This window comes from Tiliqua scincoides, chromosome 2 (genome assembly GCF_035046505.1).
Source record: "Tiliqua scincoides isolate rTilSci1 chromosome 2, rTilSci1.hap2, whole genome shotgun sequence".
Classification (NCBI taxonomy): Eukaryota; Metazoa; Chordata; class Lepidosauria; order Squamata; family Scincidae; genus Tiliqua; species Tiliqua scincoides.
This window is the reverse complement of record NC_089822.1, coordinates 245,664,784-245,688,313: the sequence shown is the minus strand read 5'-3', so window position 1 is coordinate 245,688,313 and position 23,530 is coordinate 245,664,784. Positions and strand designations below refer to the sequence as shown.

The 23,530-nt window shown below is 44.8% G+C and overlaps 2 pseudogenes; one reads left to right on the top strand and one right to left on the bottom strand.

Moving 5' to 3' along the window:
* Positions 1 to 2,378: 2,378 nt before the first annotated feature.
* Positions 2,379 to 2,497, top strand: LOC136643090 (5S ribosomal RNA; annotated as a pseudogene).
* Positions 2,498 to 22,950: 20,453 nt separating this feature from the next.
* LOC136642464 (5S ribosomal RNA) lies at positions 22,951 to 23,066 on the bottom strand (annotated as a pseudogene).
* Between the last annotated feature and the right edge of the window lie 464 nt (positions 23,067 to 23,530).

Sequence of the window (23,530 nt, the reverse complement as noted above, 5' to 3'; positions counted from 1 at the left end):
TGGATCCTGTCCTCTATAGTTAACCTGTCTGTCCATTGGTGGAGCCCTATCTCCCTTTCCAAAGAAACTACCCATTGCACACAGCTGTTCTTGTTAAAAGATCTGATCCTTTCCACCCTTTCCTGGCCCCTTATCTCTCACATATGAGAAATAGATCTTTTCTGTTTAAAACAAAACTGGAAGTGTAGGATGCTACATTTGGCTCTGTGCCTCTTTCAGTGGTGTGAACTTGCAATTCCTCCCATTTCCCTTTGAAAAAGGCCATTGAATGAACTTTAGTGTGGGAGATATGTGTTGCTATGGCTACTTCAGAGTTCCAGTGCAATCCATCCACTAGGGAGTAAGCCCTCTTCATAGATTGTAGGGGTATTCAGATGAACCATTACATGCATATCCTCAATGCTTGGAGAGGGAAGTGGAACAGCACCCTCTAGCCCTATCATGTCCTAAGGTCCATGTGTTCTGTCAAATGTTGCCACGGTGTACCATACACACAGCTGCATAGACTGAGAATTTCTGGTGAGACCCTTGCAGGGATGGGCGAGTCCAGCATGGCTTGACTTGAGTTGAGTCACTGAGTCACCACCTCCTGCAACGATTCAAAAACGAGTCATAACAGACTTTCCAAGTCCCAAGTCACCCTTTAGTGACTCTAAAGAACTTGAATCAAGTCCCCCACTCTTAAAAAGCCCCCCTTTAAAAAGTGGAAAAAACAGGGTGGCTGCTGAGGGGTGTGCGCGTGTCGGAGTTCTCTTTACTACTCCCCCACTGTCCCCGCCCATCTCCACCAACAGGGTGGGAGGGGTGGAAGGGACAGCGAGACAGCGGAGATGGAAGCGGCAAGAGCGAGGAGGGTCATGTGCAGCAGCTGCGAGGCTTCCCCCTCCAGCCAATCGTAAGGCAAGAACCCTCTTGGGCTCCTTCTCCTGCTCTCCCTCAGCCAATAAAAATACAAGATGACTCATGCTGCTTCCAATGATCACCTATTCCTTCTTCCCTATTGCAGATGAGCAAAAGAGCTTTCTCCTGCCTCCCCCCTCCTGCTCAGATGTGTTAACCCTGCCCTGCCTCCTGGCTGGAAACTTCCTGCTGCTCACCCCATTGGAATGCTGGCCCCACAAGGTTTTTCACGCTGCCAAAACAATAAGCAAGCACACCGAGACACAGGCAGACTCGAGTCAGCACGTTTGGAGACAAGTGCCGAGTCAGGGGGGCTCTGCTCGAGTCTTCCACGTGACTCATGAGTCGCCAAGTCAGCAAAAATCATGCATTTTTACAATGAGAGTCCGAGTCACTGACTCGAGTTCCCAACCCTGGAACTTTGTACAATAAAGGTTTCAGGTGGTGTGAAAGGCCTTTAGGAGTACAGCTATACAGTACTTATGTAGGTGCACTTGACCAATATTCTGCTGAATGTGCAGATGTTTGGTTGTGGGTGGTTCCACTTCCCCTCCGTGCATGCAGTAAATGTCTGGAGAGCTTCATCAGGTCATCACTAGTGTATTCTGTAGTCTTGTCCCAAGATCACACCACACAGTCTACTGCCAAGTTCTCCTATGCATATTACGTTGAGGGACAAGGGCGGGGTGAACATGAAAATGAACCTTTAAAAAATGGTATGGAATTGAACATCCATTGAAAGAAACATGTGAACTGTACTTGGAAGTACAGAATGTCTCATGGTGAACTCCACAACATCTTCTTTGTTGAACACCCAGGCCTTATTAATCCTGACTTGGGAGTACAGGACCATGAGTGCTGGAGCATGAGACCATCAGGCACAAAATGAGGTCGACTTGAGTTGGGCACCTGTTCCTGAATGGCTTGATGAGATGTATATGAAGTACCTTAGTTCTCCTTTGTTAAAAAAATAAGAAACATGACTTGCTCCCTTTGGTATTAGAAAGAAAAGTTAAGTGCACAGAAAAAAGTAAATTACTGCACCAGAGGAAGAAAAGGTAGTCAAGTCTCCAGGGCTCAAAAAGGATAGTTACCCAGCATGTGCTATTTTTTTAAACAGAGCTCTAAAGTAATATTGATAATGTAAGGTTAAGTGTGTAAAAATTGAACAATCTGAGTCCTCAGGAGGATGGCAAAGATATAATGGAAGCTGCCAGGACTGGAACACTCAAAAGCTTACCTTTCACAGAGAGACAGCCAGGAGAAAAGAACCATTTGATTCTTTTTTTTCCATTTCAGGTTAGCAAAATTCTAACATAGGTGAGCAGTTCACAGTGAAATGCTGATTTGCCCACTCAGGGCTGGGCTATATTTACCTCTCGTACCAGGAATGAGGAGCAGAACACCAGGGGGAAAAAATGTAAGCATAGACAATTTGATTAAGAAGACATTCTGTGCCAGGCTAAGCCTAAAGGCGAGACGATTGAACTGTTACCCTGCACATGCCTGATTTCATCTGATCTCAGAAGCTAAGCAGGGTCAGGCCTGGTTAGTACTTGGATGGGAGACCGCCTGGGAATACCAGGTGCTGTAGGCTTGTACCATAGTCTTTCGAGACTGAAGGTTGCCAACCATTGAACCCCCTGCCACAAAAAAATGCATCAGATTTCTCCTTCACTTCTGGGTGATCCGGAAACCTTTTACGTCTCTCCTCTGAAAAGAACGAACATCGCTTAGTGGCAGAAGGCATGCTTTGAATGCGGAAAGTCTTAAAAGCAATGGAACTGTGGGGTTTTGCTCCTCACCTGAGAAACCTGAATCCCTAGCCTTAGGTTTAAAGTTCCCTTCTCGTAGGTCAGTGTTTCTCAAACTGTGGGTCAGGACCCACGAGGTGGGTTGCAAGTCAATTTCAGGTGGCTCCCCATTCATTTCATTATTTTGTTTTTATTGTATTAGACTTGCTGCTACCGTGGTATGTGACTGCATTTGGGGCAACCTAACAGATCTGTACTTTTAACAGGCTACTCTGTATATGAACAATGATAGTAAATGGGACTTTCTCCTGGGTAAGTTTGTGTAGGATTGTTAAAAATTTTCCTGCTTCATGATGTCACTTCCGGTCATAACATTACTTTTGGTGGGTCCTGACAGATTCTCATTCTAAAAAGTGGGTCCCGGTGCTAAATGCTGAAGGTTCTCCCTTGGACTGCACCTAGGCTGCCTTAGGGTCTGTGAGTTCCCTGTGGCACATTCCTGATGGTTGACAACAGCAGAGGCCCCTCTGCTTCGGAATTGCTGTCTGGAGCATAAGGGCCTTGGGGTACAGGGTGGGCTCCACGTCAGCTGCCACTTTGTGGTTGGCACTAGGGCATTTGCAACATGGACAATTGTGCCCCTGTCAAATGTATCCTGGTCTCTGGCATCCCTGGACATTCCCATCTGCTTTCTTGTGTCCTGTGCAACAAACTATAACTGGGAAACAACCCTCTTACCCACTATAAGAGGCTGAGGGCCTAATCCTATCCAACTTTCCAGCTCCGATGTAGCCACAATGCAGCCTCATGGCAAGGGAACACATGTTCCCATGCCTTGAGAAGGCCCCAGTGACTGCCCCTCTATCACAGGATGCAGCTCACACCGCACTGGTACCACTGCACCAGCACTAGAAAATTGGATAAGATTGGGCCCTGAGTCTGTAATTCTATACATACTTTCCTGGGAGTAAGTTCCATAGAACACAATGGGACTTACTTCTGAGTAGCCATGCATAGGATCGTGCCCTACGCCTCTTCCCCACTATAACTGGGCAACAAACCTCATCTTATATATGCTAAGCCTCTTACCCCTATATCTGGTCAATAATTGGGCGTCAAACCCCATGCTATATATCCTAATCCTCTTATCCTAGCCGTAATCCTAACCTTACAATTGCGTTTAAAAAATAAAAAAGTACATCTAACATAAATATACATATATTGGGACACAAATGTCTGGGAGGCAAAAAACTTGCATACAAATGTCCAGAGGTGTCCATACAAATGTCCAGAGGACACAATGGTCCTGTCACCTCCCTGGGCCCCTCTTACCTGGATGGGCTCTAAAGAGTCACTCTACCCTGCCAGAGAAAGGCTGCGGACACAGCAGTGGACTCAAGGATCAGCAGTGGGTCTTCCTGAGGTCCTGGGCCCTTGGCAGCTGCCCAGCGATGGTCATCCTGGTCTCAGTTGCCACTGCTGGGTCATAACATTCATTGATTAGGAAGACAAACAGCACTCATTGCCAACCATTAACAAGCAGCAGAATCTTAATCACATTTACTCAGAGTGGACGTCCAAGTCAGTATATTTAAAATGGTAGCACTGTGAGAATAAGGAAGTTTTTTTTTTTTTAAAGAAAAGACAGCTAAACATAATTGCTAGGACAATGATGCAATAGCAACCCCCCCCCCCCCGAGTTCAGCACCAAGTTGGTTTAATGAGATCTTTTGCGGAGCGACATTCACCCAGGAATAGGGAAAAGGAGGGGGGAAAAAATCAAGTCATGAGATGGGATAAAAAAAGAGAGACACACAGCAAAGAGCCCGAGACAAATGCCGAGAAGGAGGTGCTCCCGGTGATTTAATGTGTGCTGTTAGAAGCAAGTGACTTGCCAATTCATAAATTCACAGCAAGCCAGTTTTTTGTATTATCATCTCTATTATCTTCCACCTTTAGGATTGATAACGTACTACACAAGTAATCTCGAGCCCTTTCAGTCTCTGTCACCTAACTCACTGACAGCTTCTCCTTCTTTATGGGGCTGTTTCAGCTCCATTTCCATGACTTGCAGGTTGTTTTCATGCTGCTTTTGGAATTCAGAGAGACACTTAAATTCGAGACAAAAATGAGAAGGAAATGCTGGTGCTATGGTACCACCCTGTGAGTCTGTTCATATAAGGAATACATCAGGGAGTCTTGAGAATCTCTTTCCTTCCCTGCCTTTGTCTTTTTAAAGTAAGGCTGCAAGTCCTCATAGCTGATGGGAGAATCTGGCAAAGCGGCAGATTTGTATGCAACAAAGCACTGAATGTGATTAGTCGTCACATGAAAAAACTCATGGAGTGGAGATCAGTAGATTGACAGTGGACACAGAAAATGGACTTAGAAAGTATCCTGATGTACCCCTCCTGGTGCCAATACATTTCTGGTCCATGTGCCACCCAGGGCCAAGACTGTAAAATGCCACCCCCCCATGCTGCCTCACCCTCCCCACTGGGTACATCTGGAGGCCTTCTGAGGGTTGAAGAGTAACGTGGGTGGCCTCTCCAGCCCTCAGAAGGCCTTTTGAAGCCTCCAGAAAGCCTAAAAATGTCACTTCCTGAAAAGTGAAAACCATAAGTGACATTTTTAGGTGGGAAGTGGGAGAAAAAAGTTTTATTTTTTGCAGATTTCAGTGTTTTTCAAAGTTAGAAGTGTAGAAAGTGGTGCTATGTGTTTTTTATACAAAATTTACATTATCATTGTATATAATTGCTTTAAAAGTGTACTAGGTAGGTGATATAGGTGGTATAGTGTCAGCAGGTGCAGCAACAGTCATTACCCATGCATTCCCTATTAAAGAATAAATAAAAAAAAATCAATCTTATTTTTTTCACAGATTTATTTATTTTTGTTGCAAAATGAGAAGTGCAGAAAGCGGTGCTATATATTTTCATTTCATTATCACAGTTTCTTCCCACCTCTAGAAATAAGATAAGTTGTCATGCCTACATTTAGAGATAGTTGGGAAGGCATACATACATCTGTTCTGGATGAAGATGTCCAGATTTAATTGCCCAGGACTGCATGAGCATGTATATGATCACGTACATAAAGGTCATTGGTTTCACTTAGTTAACGGGTCAACAACAGAGTGCATGTTTTGCATGCAGAAGGTACCAGGTGAGTTCCATCTCCAGTTAAAACATCTCAGATAGCAGGCTGTGAAAGACTTCACCCATAAGCCTCTCAGTCCAAGCCTATTTGGATGTCCCACCAATGTTGCATAGACACTGGCATATCCTAAGCCCATCCCTGTGATGCCACTCTGAAGGCACACCAATATGGGTGTAACATGAGCCAAATATCAGGCCTGTTCTGGCAAAGCAATTCTGGTGTATCCCTTCATAATAACACCCCCAGTTATTATGGACACACTAATCTGTTCTCCATGGAGTGACACCCTGATGTGAGTATGTTATCACCACGGCACTGGCCTGTCATCCATCCATTGGCAGGTGGGCTTCTACACTGGTGGGAAACACTGGTTTCTATAGAGATACACCCGTGTATCTCAAGTATAGGATTGGACTTTCAGAGAACTGCTGTTCAGAACAATTGGGTTAGATCAGGCAAACCCCAGCCTGGGGGCCATTTGTGGCCCTCGGGGATCCCCAACCTGGCCTGCAGGCTGCCCCCAGTCTCCAATGGCTACTGGACTATCGACTGCCAGTTGTGAGCTATGGGCTGAGTTAGAACAAGGCCTTTTATAGTCTTCATGCGTTTTCTGCTTTTCCGTGGGCTTTAACACTCCCCATAGCCTCTGAACAACTTATATTTCCATGTGTTTCTGGCTTGGTCTGGCTTGGTCTGTATGTTTTCACTGTGCAAGAGGTGTGCGGCAAACAGTTCATAGATCTCATGTGGTTCTACATGCCTATATATAGTTCTCGTGTGTATTAGAAATAGTTAGTTGATAACTTTCAGTCTCTAAAGACTATGGTATCGCGCTCTGAAAGGTGGTTCTGGAACAGCGTCTAGTGTGGCTGAAAAGGCCGATTCGAGAGTGACAATCCCTTCCACACTGGGAGCAAGTGCAGTCTGTCTCTGGTCTGTCTCCCTGGCTATGGGCCTTCCTTCTTTGCCTCTTTGCCTCAGTCTGTTGGCCAAGTGTCTCTTCAAACTGGAAGAGGCCATGCTGCACAGCCTGCCTCCAAGCGGGCCGCTCAGAGGCCAGAGTTTTCCACCTGTTGAGGTCCACTCCTAAGGCCTTCAGATCCCTCTTGCAGATGTCCTTGTATCACAGCTGTGGTCAACCTGTAGGGCGCTTTCCCTGCACGAGTTGTATTAGAAATAAGCTCAGTAAAATTCATTCATTCATATTAATTATGTCTCTAATGTATTCATTTATGCAAATTTATGCAAATTTATTCAACTTTGAAATGTAAATTAATTTTTTTTTCCTGGCCCCCCTGACACAGTGTCAGAGAGATGATGTGGCCCTCCTGTCAAAATGTTTGCCCACCCCTGGGCTAGATGGATTAATGATCTATGCCTGTATCACTCCTCCCTTACCTGCAGTGGAGCTTTTGTTTTCTCCTGTTATATCATTGGTTTTACATGTGTATGCAGTGTAAGGGCTATAGCTCAGTAGTAGAGCACATGCCTCGCATGTAGAAGGCATGTGCTCATTCAATCCCTGCCATCTTCAGGCAGGGCTGCAAAATATGTGTCTGATATCCTGGAGATCGGCTTCCCATCAATGTAGACAATACTGAACTTGATGGATCAATGATCCGACTCAGTACAAGGCTGTTTCCTATTTAATCTATATATGCGTTCAAAACAACCATGTAGACTCATCCCACTTCAGAATACATGTTCCTAGTATTGACTGATGTGATATTGTGTCATGTCTGAAGTTTCACATTTCCACTGAGCCATGAAGCGTACTGGGTGACCTTGGAAAAGTCACTCACAGAGTTGTAAGGCTAAAATGGAGGCATGTGCATTACCCTGATCTCCTTGGAGGAAGGGCAGAATTAAGCATGCAATCAATCAGTCAAACATCTTCTAGAAGACTGAGCTCGGCCTTGCAGTTGCTAGCGTTTCAACAAGAGGGATAAACCTTAAGGAAAACGTGATGGGGAAAACTTGAAAGAAGCAGGTACAAGGGGTGTGGGGACTGGTCACTATGCTGGGACAGGCTCCCAAAAGATGGCCTAGGAGACCCCGGCTTGCATGAGGATGAGGATGAGGATGAGGTTGTACTGGGTCCCCTCCAGCAGGCCACCCATGCATTCCAGGACCGTGGCCCAGGGTTGGCACAGCAGAACTTGGAAGGCCCCACTGTAGTCCTCTGAGGAGAGGTGGCACCCCCTGGCAGCCAGTTGCTACTAGATGTTCACCCGTTGATCCATATTCTGCCAAAATTTGGTTATCAGCCTGGTAGAGTGGGACAAATGACAGTCAAAGAGGTCTCAAGGAGACCTCCACAATGGCCACCACCTCAGGATACAGCACACACTTCCTTGGTGTGGCTGCACTGGAGGTGGGAGATTTAGTTAGGATTGGGCCCTTAACCCCCTTTATAGGGAGTGGCTGGCCTTATAGCTGCATTAGGAAGAGACTTGCTAACACTCACAGTGCCACACAGGCATTGGGTTTCTTTGCTGCTGCCTCTCTTACTCAATATTCAGTCTCATGTCTACAGTGGCCTTTTTTCTGGAGGCGAGTGATATCTCACCCTGGCCTTATCCAATATCCACCAATATGCTGGGAGAATAATTATCAGCCTGTTCTGTTCATTCAAAGCGATCTGTTTCTCCTTAACTGAATCGGCCCTTTCTATCTACCCATAATCACAGAAGATTGGGGCTGGGGAAGGAACTTTTGAAAACAAAAGTTTCCACAGCCACAATAGTGAAAGCTCCCTGTTTTCTCACATTATGTCATTGGTTGTCCATTTGCACACAGTCGTGATCTTATGCACATCCCCCTTAAGAAGCATTGCCAGGATAAAAGGAGCCACTTTGGACACTTTCCCAGTGTGGCTTTGAAAATGACTTTGACATTTTGTTGCCAAGCCAGGAGTCGCCAAGGGCAAGGATTAAAAATTACTTGGAGTAAGAGCACAGCATCCAATTTGGGTTGTGACTTGAAAGTTCAGGGAGCTGATTACATGTTGTCTGGACACAGAAAGGAGACTTAGAAAGTATCTGGATGCATTAAATACTGTTAATAATAATAATAATAATGCATCTTTCCTGGTGCAATTGCAATCCTGGCCCCTGAGCCGCCTGGAGCTAGGACTGCAAAATGCTACCCTCCATGCCGCCCCACCCCAGGATGAGGTCTCTTGTTGTCTTGTGTGCTCCCTGTGGCATTTGGTGGACTGCTGTGAGATACAGGAAGCTGGACTAGATGGGCCTATGGCCTGATCCAGTGGGGCTGTTCTTATGTTCTTAACTACAATTCCCAGGAAGCCTTGCTGGTCTCTTGTTATCTGGCATGCTCCCTGGGGCATTTGGTGGGCCACTGTGAGATACAGGAAGCTGGACTAAATGGGCCTATGGCCTGATCCAGCGAGGCTGTTCTTATGTTCTTAGGTCTTCTGAGAGACAGAGAGGTGCACATGCAGCCTCTCTGGCCCTCAGAAGGCTTTCTCAGGCCTCTGGAAGGCCTAAAAACTCAACTTCATTTTTCAGTGAAAACCAGAAGTGACTTTTAGGGCTTTCTGGAAGCCTCAGGGGGCCGTCAGGGGGCCAAAAAGGTCACAGGTGACCTCCCTGGCCCTCAAAAGACCTTGAAAAGACCTGTAAAAGTCCTGTAAAAGGAAAAAAAGGCAGTGGGGTAGGAGGTCATGGTGCCCCCCCCGAGGGGTGTTCCAGGGATTTCCCCCCCCAACCCCCCCTAAGTACACCAGTGGCCTGGTGACCCTCTGTCTCACAGATCCTGCATCACTACATATTGATCTGGCCTGCTTGTAATGGCATTATGAAGAGCACAATGGGCTCCATCAGAAATTATTAACAGTATTTATATACTGCTTTTCAACTAAAAGTTCACAAAGCGGTTTACAGAGAACAATCAAATAACTAAATGGCTCCCTGTCCCAAAAGGGCTCACAATCTAAAAAGATGCCAAGGAATACCAGCCAGGCAGCCACTAGAACAGACAGTGCTGGGGTGAGGTGGGCCAGTTATTCTCCCCCTGCTAAAAAAAGGAGCACCCACTTGAAAAAGTGCCTCTTACCCAATTAGCAGGGGTTAATGAATAAAAATGAATGAAATGAATAAAAACATTCAGTTCCCCATTCAGTTACTTTTTAGATCTCCAGGCAACAGCTGCTAAACGAGCAGGACTCATTATTGATTGAGAATGGGATGTGGCGGGTTCCCCCTAAAACGAACAGTGCACATAGTACGTTGGGACCACAGATTGGTGTCTTGGACCTTCGAGGGGAAAATTTGCAGGTGACTTGGTCAGCCTCAGTTCCTAAGCAGTGAAATGGGATTACAAATGGCTTCACTCATGGTTTCTTATGGAGATGAAAAGGTCACTCTGTAGATACAGGGGAGAAGAATAAACTCACAGTTTTTCCCCCCCTTTGTCTCATGCTAAAGTAATCAGGCAAGAAAAAAAAATAAGATGCTTGCTTTCCTAGCAGCAAGTTCCCATTTACTTGCTCCTTTGTTCTTTTTTGCTGAGAAAGGTTTCTCAATATTCTGTCTCCTTTCCCCCAACATGCATCCTAATGCACATTTAGAGCGTGCATCAGGGGGGTGGGGGGGGAGAGATTCCACTGTGGGTTCATCAATCGCTCTTCTCTGCTGTTTATATGAGACAGAGAAAGCAAGCAGAACACAATCTTGAATTAGCGGCAGGCAGGGCACCCTCTCCTTCATCCCCACCCTACCTTACGCTGGTTCAGCCTTTTGATGTTGACAGAGGCAGCTCTTGATATACTCCAAAGGAACCACCTTGGTGCCTGGCTGATCTACTGATTGTGCCTTGCAGACGGAGGAGTGCTGAAATGTAAAAGAAGCCGCATGGCGGCCACAGGAAAGGACCAGCAAATGGAAAGAGAAGAATAATTATCCTGCCTTAACCTAATGTTGTTAATCTGTATTGGCCATTACAATCTCCAGCATCCTGCTTAGTGAAGTATGCAATCTCCGAGCATGGTAGTTTTTTGCGCAAGCGGCGTATCTAATATAACGGACGGCCTCCCCATCTATCATCATAATTACTGTGTCATAATTTGCTGCCCTTCTTGCCTCTGCCGCAAAGAGATAGAGGAAGTCTTAAAGTGCTGGAGAAGGTTAAAAAAATGGGGGGAGGGGAGAAAAGAGGAAATTATACAGTGATGTATAGGGAAATTAATCTGTATTTTGGTCCTATCTGTTTGCTACCTTTGCCTGCTCACATTTCACTTTGGATAGCTGGGGAAAAAGAGAGAGTAGACAACCTTAGAGAGTAGATAGGGGGCACAAACATTTTGGGTGTTTCTCCAAGTGGTGCACCCCCCCCCCCCAAGTGCAGAAAAGTAAATTTGCAAATAAATGCTAAATACATTTATTCTGTCTCTCTTCAAAGCACTAGTGCAAAGAAACCATATTCGGCTTATGGCTGCATGAAATGTGATCCATGCTGCAATCCTCCAAAGACCCTCTGGGAGGTTGCACAGTCCCCCCAGGCATGTGTAAATGTGCCTGGGTGCCCGTGGTGCCATGATCACTGTGGCACTATCAGGGCACCCATTTATGGGTCATTCCCCTTAAGGGGAAAGTGACCCTTTTAAGTTCCAATGGTGGGTCATGATCCACCACTTTGAGAAACAGTGGTCTATGGTATAGAATTTCAGGTAGCAAAGCTAGGAAAGGCTTCTCCCAGACAAGGCACTGCCATTCAAGTGTACTGCAGTAGATGAGCTTCTACACCAATCTTCTAAGCTTCTAAGACAGCTTTGCATCATGTTCCAAGTTGGAAGTAGCCAAGCAATGTGAAGAATTTTTTTTAAAATATTTTACGAGTGCATGTTTCTAGTCCTCAAGTAAGCCTGTAGTTCTATACATATGGCAGTGGGGATGGTTTGGGAGAGGATCATTGGGTGGATGAAAGCAGGAGATCTTTTGCTGGATTGGAAATCTTGGGTATAGACTGGAAGTGGGTGCACATCTGAATGTGAATCTGCATTACAATGTATATGTATACATGAGATAGGTACACAGGCCTCATTCTTGCTACATGACCTCTGCAAACTGGGCAAAGAGCAGTCTATTAAAGTGGTGTCTTTCTTATATTGAGCAGGGAGAGTTCTCCCTACTTATCTGAACAGTGTCCCCGCAAGTGGCTGTAGCTCATGTCTATCTTGTGTGTCATTTGAGATTTTGAACTCCTTTTGGACAGGGAGCCTTCTTCTTATTCAAGGGAGAACTTTCTTATTCTTAGAACTCTTTATTGAGAGGTGATATATATAAATGTCAGTGATGACAATGATGTTGATGATAAGAACATAAGAACATAAGAACAGCCCCACTGGATCAGGCCATAGGCCCAACTAGTCCAGCTTCCTGTATCTCACAGTGGCCCACCAAATGCCCCAGGGAGCACACCAGATAACAAGAGACCTCATCCTGGTGCCCTCCCTTGCATCTGGCCTTCTGACATAGCCCATTTCTAAAATCAGGAGGTTGCGCATACACATCATGGCTTGTACCCCGTACATCTGCATTGCTGTGGGAATGCACATACCTAGGTATGGCCTTGCTCTCTGCCTGTATTGCTGTGGGCAATCTGAGATCCTAGACCGAAGTCACAGCATCTGCTGACTCATTGGAGCATCCAGAGGGTTGCTGGATCAAACCAAAACACCATCCTGCTTCTCCAAAACAATTTGGTGAGACTTTCCATTTTGCAAAAGCAATTTTCCAAAAACCAAACCAAACTTCACGATGGGTTGGCTAACTGTTGTTGGCATTTCAGGTAAATTTTTGCACATCAGAATATTTAAAGCCTTTTAAAACCAGCTAATAGTATTCTATTCCTGGAACAAATCTAAATGTAAATGTTAAGAAATATGGTTTTCTTGGTTTTTTTCCCCTTTCTTTTCCTTTTTTTTAATAAATAAAAATGGCCTTCCTCATCTGTCTCCACCTATAGTGTTATGTAAAAGATGACAGTTATCAGCCACAGAGAAAAGCAGCTATATTAAATGTTAAATAACCTTTAACAGCAGCAAATATTTAATCATAAAAAGTTAAATTGACAGCAGTGTGGTTCAGACAGTATCCCCTCAAAACTCGACAGTATCATTCCTCATATATATTGATAAGCACAAGACATCCATAAAATCGCAGGCTCTGTAGACTTCTATTTATGAGAGGCCATCTAAAGCTCATTCATTGCAGGTAATATCAGTAAGTCAATTCAGCTTAGCCTGATAGCTCATAACTTTTTAGCCTGTTGTATTTACTGAGCCATAGACTGGCCTCTCTTGGAGTGTACTTGAGAAAATGACTTGAACTGCAAGACTATTTCTCTCCAAGTATAATCAAGTGCTTCAAAATGAACTCCAAAACTGCAGTGCCAAATGGCATTAGATCTCGGCAGTGCTATCGAAACAACTGCTTTGGTAATGTGTTGAAAGGTGCAATGGAGACCTGTGCCGTTCATGTGCTTGTTACATCGCATCCAGAGAAGTCGTAAGAATGCCCGTCAAATATGGGAAGGCTGTAATGGGAGCATTTGTACAACCAGGCTCTCCTCCTATTCCTGCCTGTTCCTTACTGGTTGTGTACGGGTCAGACTAAGAGCTGGGCAAAAACAATGCATGCCACTGCAACCACCTGGAAAACAACCATCACCCAAGATGGGTGGCCACCAACATCTTAGACATGTGCATGGAGTATCCCAAGATGGCATCAATCATGCTATCTGATTTGGCCTGACTGACACCAACAAGACAAGATCAATAAGTTTGTTCTGATGTAGAAATTTTGGTGTGGTTGCAGAGGAAGGACGGCGCATTGGGGTGTTATGCTTAGACTTATGGCATCTGAGTAAAATAACTCGAAGCATCAGATCATCTTCATCTTTTAGCATCCGTTCAAAGTTTCAGACACTAGGGTGGTACACTTAGTTTCAGATGCTATGTGCCTGTAATACTTCCATTTTCTTATGAGTAGTTGCTTGTTTGAAAATGCTTACAGAGGAAATTTTTCTTGCTTTAGACTTTCTCAGCCAGGGTACTTTTGACTCAGTTATCACGTAGGGGTGCTGTTTGGGGTGGAATAGCCAAATGGGAGGACTGCACCACTTTATTGACTGAATATTAGAGCTGGCCTTCAAATGTTTCTTAAGGCCCATTCCTAAGGGCATGCTATGCCAGTGGAACCTTTATAGCACTCTCCAGGTGTCACAAATGTGGCTGCACTGGAGAATGCAGTCTGGCTGCCATCACATGTGGCAAGTGGCCAGGTTTGTGTGGTGATGGACCTCAGATGCCTGCCTGGTAAGGCTGTGTATGGGGTCAGAGGGAAGTGGGAAAGGGCGAAATAGGGTGGCAACAGGAACAGGGAGGAGGTTGGATTGGCCTTGGGAAGGGGGTGGGTTTGGTGGCAGAAGCACCAGCCAAATCCTGACCTTTTTCCCAGGCCTGATTCACCTTCATGGTTCAATGTAGACTTGTGCCAGCTGTACCTTTGGCACAAGTCTGAGTTGACCCACCAGATCCACCTTATCCTTGGGCAAAGGAACAAATGTTCCCTTACTATCAGGAAGCCCTGGAGGCCAAAACCCCTCTGCAACGTTCAACAGATGCTGTGTTGGTATTGTTTGTTGAACCTCCGCATGGGGATTTGGAAGATTTGGGAGCTTTATAGCAGAATGGGATGTTTGCATCTGACTCTTTGGGACAGAGGGATTCTGCTGTTCCCACCTCTTACATTTAACCCTAGTAAGGAAGCAGAGATGCTGTGGCTGATTCTCCACCCTCCTCTGCTACAATGTGGTCGCTTACGCTTGTGTGCATGTGTGAGCGAGTGAATGTTTTCAAGTTTTAAAATCGGCCAAAAAAAAAATAAAAATTAAGGCTTGGTCAGTTATCAGGCCCTTTCTATATGGTTAGACTTAGCTCTCTCATGAATTCAAGATTGCTGCTGCTGTGGTAGCGGGATTAATTTTTCAGCCTGCATAAGATGCCTTTTAGCACATGTGTCATGCGGAGAATCAGGGGATAAATGAAGAAAAGGAGTCCACAGAACAGGAGCTCCCTCAAAGGCTTCTGTCCTCCCCTCTCCCCGAGTGCACATAGAAATGGATACAGTTTCAACCTTGCTTGGTGGAGTGGAAAGTTTAAAATGGAGAAAAGGAGAGGGAAGAGGCGGAGAGGGCATCCACACCAGTGTGCAGTGCTGATGCTGGAAATCTGTGGGTGAAATGTGCACGGCAAAGCTGCGTAAAGCTTCCTTCCGAACTTGCACGGAATACCAAATGGTAACCTCCGCAGCGGTGGCGCTGATTGACGTCTATTTTATAAGGTTAACAGGAGAGCTTGCCTGAAATAGCGCTTAAAAAAGAAGATTTTGCTCATGTTCTCGGACACAGGTCAGTTCCCTACAATTTCCTTGCACATAAAGGATGTCTCTCCACTGAAGTGGTCATGATTGTATTGTGAGGAAACAGGTGGCAAACGACAAGGGCACTTTCACAAGTGCTGCCCTTCCCCCCCCCCCCGTTTTCTTCTGGACAGACTCCAGGGAGCTGGTTTGTCACCAATAACATCTCAAAAACTATTGGTTTCAGTATAACCTGAGGCCAAGTCTACCTATGCAGCAGGGTGAGGTGAGAATGAGTTGGCAGAGGTCTACAGTGGGAGAACGGACCACACCGTTTTAGACTACGGGTGGGGGAACCATGTTTTTGAATGCTGACCGATGTGAAAAATTCCCTGCAGCTAGAAAAGTAGCACAATGGAGAATGAGCTGGGCTACAATTTCTGTCCCTTGGGTATAATTTTTGAGTAAAAGGGTCTTGGGATCAGATTCAAAACCGATGCCCCCCCCCCCCCGTGGTCTGAAATCACCTCAGAGTTCTTAACACCTCAGTAGGACTTACTTCTAAATAGAAATGCATATTATTTATTTATTTATTTATTTATTTATTAATTTATTTATTTATTATTATTATTATTATTAACAGTATTTATATACCGCTTTTCAACTAAAAGTTCACAAAGTGGTTTACAGAGAAAAATCAAATAACTAAATGGCGCCCTGTCCCAAAAGGGCTCACAATCTAAAAAGATGCAAAGGAATCCCAGCAGACAGCCACTAGAACAGACACTGCTGGGGTGAGATGAGCCAGTTACTCTCCCCCTGCTAAAAAAAGGAGCACCCACTTGAAAAGTGTCAAATAAATAAATTTATTTATTTATTTGACTGAATTTTATCATGCCTTTCTCTCCAAAGGGAAAGAAAAGAAACCCAGAAAAGAAAAAAGGTCAACACCAGCACTGTAGCATAACAGATAATTTTCTAACTGCTCAGTCTTACGCATGACTACTCAAAAGTAAACCCCATTATTTTCAATAGGGCTTGCTTTCAGGAAAGCGCATATAGGATTGCAGCCTAAAGCCATCCGATGCAACATCCAGCAATATCCCTTAGCCACGCACAAATGCTTTGTGGAAGAGCCAAGACTTCATCTTCAATACTTAATGTCTACAAATATATTTCACAGACAACTCACCATCAGCAAAGGAAATGGCTCTCTTTATCGCTTGTCTCTTTAAAATATAAACAACTGAGCTGTACGTACACCAGACTTGGTGGCAAATCATCTCTCATGTTCCCTGGGAAGAGCTGTATCTCTCCTAATTAAAGACTTCTTGTCATCAAGCTGTCATCACTAAGAGATAAGTATTGATTGGTCCCAAAGCTTTGTTTTGATTGGTCGCTTTAGGCAGTGCAATGGAGTTCAGTGGCTTCTGTTGTCTTTGGTACAGTGCTACCTCCCATCCTAGGAAAATAATGTCAGTTTCTTTTCTTTGCTGCTTCCTCCCCTCCCCCCCCCCCCGCATTTGAAAAGAATATTTTGAAGAGAGTTCCTATTTCACTATGGAAAACACAACCTACAAAAGGAAGGACAATGGGCATGTAGCAATGTAGACAGTGCATTTGTAATATAGGTTGTGTTTTCCATAGTGAAAGATGAACTCTCTTCAAATATTTGCAGCATCCTCGGCATCACCTGGCAGGACAAAGTTCCAAACAACACAGTCCTGGAACGAGCTGGAATCCCTAGCATGTATTCACTGCTGAAACAGAGACGCCTGTGTTGGCTCGGTCATGTTGTGAGAATGGATGATGGCCGGATCCGAAAGGATGTCCTCTGTGGAGAACTCGTGCAAGGAAAGCGCCCTACAGGTAGACCACAGCTGCGATACAAGGACATCTGCAAGAGGGATCTGAAGGCCTTAGGAGTGGACCTCAACAGGTGGGAAAGCCTGGCCTCTGAGCGGCCCGCTTGGAGGCAGGCTGTGCAGCATGGCCTTTCCCAGTCTGAAGAGACACTTGGCCAACAGTCTGAGGCTAAGAGGCAAAGAAGGAAGGCAAAGAAGGAAGGCCCACAGCCAGGGAGACAGACCAGGGACAGACTGCACTTGCTCCCAGTGTGGAAGGGATTGTCACTCCTGAATCGGCCTTTTCAGCCACACTAGATGCTGTTCCAGAACCACCATTCAGAGTGCGATACCATAGTCTTTCAAGACTGAAGGTTGCCAACAACTTCAGGGAGGGATATTTTCTCTAGGGTGGCCACAGACCCCAAAGGACAGAAGCAGCGTTTCATGTAGGATGCCCTGAGGATCTTTTAGATTGAAAGGTTGGGCATAAATCTTTAAAGCCACCTTGCCCAGAATTTTGGAATAGGGAAAAGAGACAGGGAAGAGCCTGGCCGAGAGCCACATGGGCTGTGTGCACTCATTTTCAGAATACTTGTTATTTGAAAGCTAAAACCTTTACCAAGTGCAGAAGACCTATGAGGTTCTCATTGAGGATCATTTTGTGACAGATTTCAAGAACTTGTCCTTGTTTCTGGTTTGGTCTGAAACAGAAAAGCTTGATGAGGCACAGCTCATGTTTGACTAGAGAAGAGAAGGAGGGGCTCCTGTTCCCTTTGCTAGGACAATAGGCATTACAGGTAGATCCTCGGTGTCCTTGGGAGTTCTGTTCTTGGAACCCACATGGATGCCAAAAACTGTGTGTTGGCAACCTTCAGTCTCGGAAGACTATGGTATCGCGCTCTGAAAGGTGGTTCTGGCACAGCGACTAGTGTGGCTGAAAAGGCCGATTCGGGAGTGACAATCCCTTCCACACTGGGAGCAAGTGTAGTGTGTCCCTGGTCTGTCTCCCTGGCTGTGGGCCTTCCTTCTTTGGCTCTTTGCCTCAGTCTGTTGGCCAAGTGTCTCTTCAAACTGGGAAAGGCCATGCTGCACAACCTGCCTCCAAGCAGGCCACTCAGAGGCCAGGGTTTCCTACCTGTTGAGGTCCATTCCTAAGGCCTTCAGATCCCTCTTGCAGATGTCCGAACTAAACAAACGCATCGGTAAAGCAGCTACCACGTTTTCCAGACTCACAAAGAGAGTCTGGTCCAACAAGAAGCTGACGGAACATACCAAGATCCAGGTCTACAGAGCTTGCGTCCTGAGTACACTTCTGTACTGCATGAGTCATGGACTCTTCGCTCACAACAGGAGAGGAAACTGAATGCATTCCACATGCGCTGCCTCCGACACATCCTCGGCATCACCTGGTAGGACAAAGTTCCAAACAACACAGTCCTGGAATGAGCTGGAATCCCTAGCATGTATGCACTACTGAAACAGAGACGCCTGCGTTGGCTCGGTCATGTCGTGAGAATGGATGATGGGCGGATCCCAAAGGATCTCCTCTATGGAGAACTCGTGCAAGGAAAGCACCCTACAGGTAGTTCACAGCCAAAAACTGCAGTTAAACAAACTTGTAGTTGGACTTCCGGCCATGGCCAGAAGTACCTTCTGGTCTCATCTCTAGGAGGTCCTCTGTGGTCTTCCCACATGTTCGGAACCTGTCATGGGTCAAATCCGCAAATGAAGAGGACCTAACTATACTTCTATGTTCTTCTAGGTAGGAACTTAGCTGTGTTGTTGATTAGTTGTCATACCAGACAATGGCATCACTTTGGTTTGTGTCACCTGTTGTGGGAGGCCAACATATCACCCTCATGATGGTGAGGCAGGACAATGCTGCAGGTGGTAGGCGTGGTTATGTACCATTGCCCCACCCACTGGTTTTTTGGCTATAACTTTTGATAGAATAGATATGTCAATGTGGTTTGTTTCACTGCATTCTGCATGAAATTACACACCAGTAGATAACATGACCATATTATTTAAAAATGCAAAGATTAAAAAAAATTTGGCCAGTAGCGGTATCACCCCCCCTCCCCGTGCATGTAGCCCGCACCCCCACACCCCTCTCGCAATGCCACTGATACCAGACCTGATTGGATGTTTCCAAACAATATCTTCAGCAGACTCTGCCGTCCCAGCATTCAAAATCCTGCTGGGGACATAGACACAGGGATTCTTTGTTACTTTGGCTGTTAGTTTTATCCTAAAGCTAAGTGGTTCTTGGTTAAGAGCAGTAACTGAAAACAGCTGGATAATTTTGCCTATTTTTGCATCTTTTATAGCTAATGAAGATGGAACAATAACATTAATAGATGATTGAGTAATTGGATGTTGTAATTTTTGTTCTTTCAATCAGCAAGCTTAGTATTAATTTTTGTTTTTAGGCAGAAATATAACACATATGTTTCTTTATGGCTGGTCAAAATTGCACTGGAATCAATGAATGAATGAGTCTCTCTCTCTCTCTCTCTCTCTCTCTCTCTCTCTCTTTCTGTGTGTGTGTGTGTGTGTGTGCGCGCATAAAAAATTCAGACCTACAATTTGAATAGTGGTCATTTGAAAGATGGAACAGATTTTGTTTTGCACTGTTATTGTCTCTGTTAAGGTTGCACTTCCCTCACTGGACCATCTTCAAGTAGAGGCTCAACAGAAACCTTTAGGAGATGCTTAATTGGGATCTTATAATAATAATAATAATAATAATAATAATAATAATAATAATAATAATATACAGTATTTATATACCGCCTTTCTTGGTCTTTATTCAAGACTTTATTCAAGGCGGTTTACATAGGCAGGCTTATTAAATCCACGCAGGGATTTTTACAAATTGAAAGAAGGATCTTTCTTTCAAGAACCACTACATTCAAGGTGTTACACTCCGATCTGGTTTAACATTCTGGCCTCCATCCTCCCACGCTCCGAGCAGATGGAACAGCTCAGCTGCAGCTTGCCAGCTGCTTCAAGGTCGCACAGTGCCGGTGGCCTCAAACTGGCGACCTTGTGGATGTTAATCTTCAGGCAAATGGAGGCTCTACCCTCTAGACCAGACCTTCCTGCTTCAAGCAGGGAGTTGGACTAGATTACCTTGAAGCCCCTTCCAACTCTATGATTCTCTGAATTAGACTGATTCAAAATTATGAAAAATGGGTTGAAACTACAGGAAGTAAATTTAGGTTGGGTATGAGGAAGAGTTTCCTAACTGTAGGAAAGTCCAGTGGCAGAACAACCTGCCTCATGCACTGAGCAGGGGTTGGACTAGATGACCTTCAGGGTACTTCCAACTTCAATTGAGTCTGCGAATTAACTTGATAGGCATTCACAAGTGAATTCTGGTCATCCTATTTAGATTACTGTTATCACACACCAAAGCTATCCCTGGATATTTGGACACATACAAGAATGTCTACATTCACCAGATTTTGGACAGTCACCGCACAAGATGAAATACAGTCGCAATAAAACGCCGAAACAAATTCACGTTGCTGCTTCCCACCACAGCTGCGACTATGACCTGAATTGCAGCCTCAAAATCTTTCCATCATCCTACCCAGGTAACTATAAACTACAGGTGCTTCCCTAAGGAACGGATATGTGATCATTAAATTGGGGCGGTGGGGTGGTGGGGGAAGGGGAAAAACCTGCTGCTGTGCGTATGTTGACAACCAATTTATTCACTGGAAGATTGTGAAGAATGGCGCAGCCTCTCCATGTCAGTCGGAGGGCACCGCACTGCATTTGTTGTCATCATCATTAGAAGGGTTACAAATCACCTACCTGGAGCCCAGCATATATCTTCGGGATGTAGCGTCAAAATACCGATAATATGGGTGATTTCAGTGTGCTTGTCCGTTCCTTAGGACGGTAATTCCATACTTATTGGTTGGAAAGCAGTTCACACACAACACACACAGAAAGAGAGAGAGAGAGAGAGAGAGAGAGAGAGAGAGAGAGAGAGAGAGAGAGAGAGAGTCCAGTTGGATTACTTTACTGGAGGCACTGCTGTTTGGCAAAAATGGCAGCACCAAACTACCACAAAAAGCCAACTTCCAAAGGAAAACCATTTTTTGGTCTTAATCTGTGGCTTTGTGCTTGTCACTAGATACTAGGTGGAATGAATTATCAGAAGACCAAATGGAATATGTAGTGGCATGACTATTCAGTTAGTTTTCAGGCTCTAATTGGTCATTAGGTTTAAAACTGCTAATTGCAAGCATGCTCCAATTATGAATGGTTTCATCCACTTTGTAATGGAGGTCAAAATTCTCTCTCTCTCTCTCCCTCTGTGTGTGTGTGTGTGTGTGTGTGTGTGTGTGTGTGAGAGAGAGAGAGAGAGAGAGAGAGAGAGAGAGAGAGAGAGAGGGCGGGTAATGGGGTACAAGGTCCCTAAACGTCAATGCTCCACCACTGGCACATACCATTTTTTAACTAGCAATGAACAACATATGAATGTACAGTCTGTTGTGATGGTCACTGTATGGAAATGTACCTGGTATGTTTACTCTGTCTATGAGCCAGAAATGTCCATAGCAAAAATAAAAACCCTATTCACACAACACACCCATGGATATAAATATGTTCAGGCAGGAAGTGAAACACCCATTGGACGCATCTTCAATCTCAGTGTGTCAATTGAAAACTGCAGACAGTCCTAATGTACAACTATTCTTGTGGGCATTTTTCAGGACTCCCCAGATTGAGCATCCAGCATCTACATACATACAGCTTGTTGCTCTGTGTACTGCTTCTGTTGGATTCATGGTGGTCAAGGAGCAAGGTCAACAAGCCCAATCCCATCCTTCCTCCCTCCCTCAATCAGAGGCTTGCCATCTCAGATGGAAACTATGCTTGGAGATTATTTTTTCCCCCACATGATATTGTGTGGGAAATTCCTGGCAATTCTTTTAAAACCTCCAGGATTGCTTTCAGTAGTCACCTAAAGAGGGATGCTAATTCCAGGAAAATCCAGAGCAGTCCTAGAAGGTTGGTGGCCCCACACCCTTTACAAGTCCATATCCATGAATATGTCACATGAACAGAATTAAAGACCAGGCTGCATCACAGCAGAACAGGGAGAAGTGCTGTCAGAACAGAAGGTCATGTTGGCTTTGACTAGCACAGGCTTGGGGGGTTCTCATCTGAACTGATCTGTTTTGAGCCCATTTTGCTGTTACACAATAATAATAATAATAATAATAATAATAATAATAATAATAATAATAATAAGAAGAAGAAGAAGAAGAAGAAGAAGAAGAAGAAGAAGAAGAAGAAATATTGTTAATTGATCTACTGCTCTTTAAAGACACTATTCCACTTTGTCAGGATTTGGGTTGGCAGTGAAACTCCAAAGCAAATATCCCGTGGGAAACCATCTGAGAATGATCAAGGGAAGGCAAATGAGTTTACATAAGACTCAGGCAATTTCTCAGGAGCTTGTGCACATTCTTAGACAGGACAAGCCAAGGAGAGGCAGTCAGCTTTGCAGCTGCTTAGGAAAGCAAAAGAAAAGCATGCCTCCAACCAGGCAAAATTAAAATCTAAATTAATATTTTAAAATATGAATGAATGACCGACAGAACCTCCAGGTGGAAGATGTAACAAAATCCTATCATATCATATATAAACACACAAGCCTGTATTAAAAACAAACAATACCGCTATGGTCCCAATGAAATGAAATCCATAATATGTTTTATAACAATTTTCTAAACATATGGCAAACAAACCGCTTGCCCTTAGATGTCAAAATGATGAAACAAACGTCAGAGTGCCAATCACCCTAATTATGCAGTCTGACAAGTCACCCTTCGGTACGGAAAGGCTGGTTGGCAACCTTCAGTCTCGAAAAACTATGGTATAAGCCTACAGCACCCGGTATTCCCTGGCGGTCTCCCATCCAAGTACTAACCAGGCCTGACCTTGCTTAGCTTCCAAGATCAGATGAGATTGGGCATGCGCACAGAAAGGCTGAAGATCTGAGGATTGTGCTGTCATTTCTGTGCAAGATTATTTACCATTGTGGAACGTAACACAATTTAACACACTGGATGCAGGAGTGAGGGTGGGGGTCGGGGGGTCGGACGTTGTCTTCAAGTCTTGACAAGCCAGCAAAAGAATAGCAATAAGGGGGCATTTCAATATTTATTACTTTATTTTAGCTTAGCTACTGTAGATACTCACGTATAGTACGTGAAATTTTTGCCAAGTAATCCAGCTCCAATTCTCACTTTGCCTGATCTCCGGGTCAATCAGAGGGCAGAGCCTTTCAACTCTGAACAGTTTTGTTTCTCAAGCGGCAGACAGGCGCCAAGTTTCTCAAGCAGCAAGCAGGCACAGCTCCTTAGAAGCAGTTTGTGACCCTTTTATTCTCCTTCCTTCTGCTGCAGCCTGGTTCTGCTTGGCAAATGCTTGCAAAGCAGTGCTGTTTTTTTTTGAAACA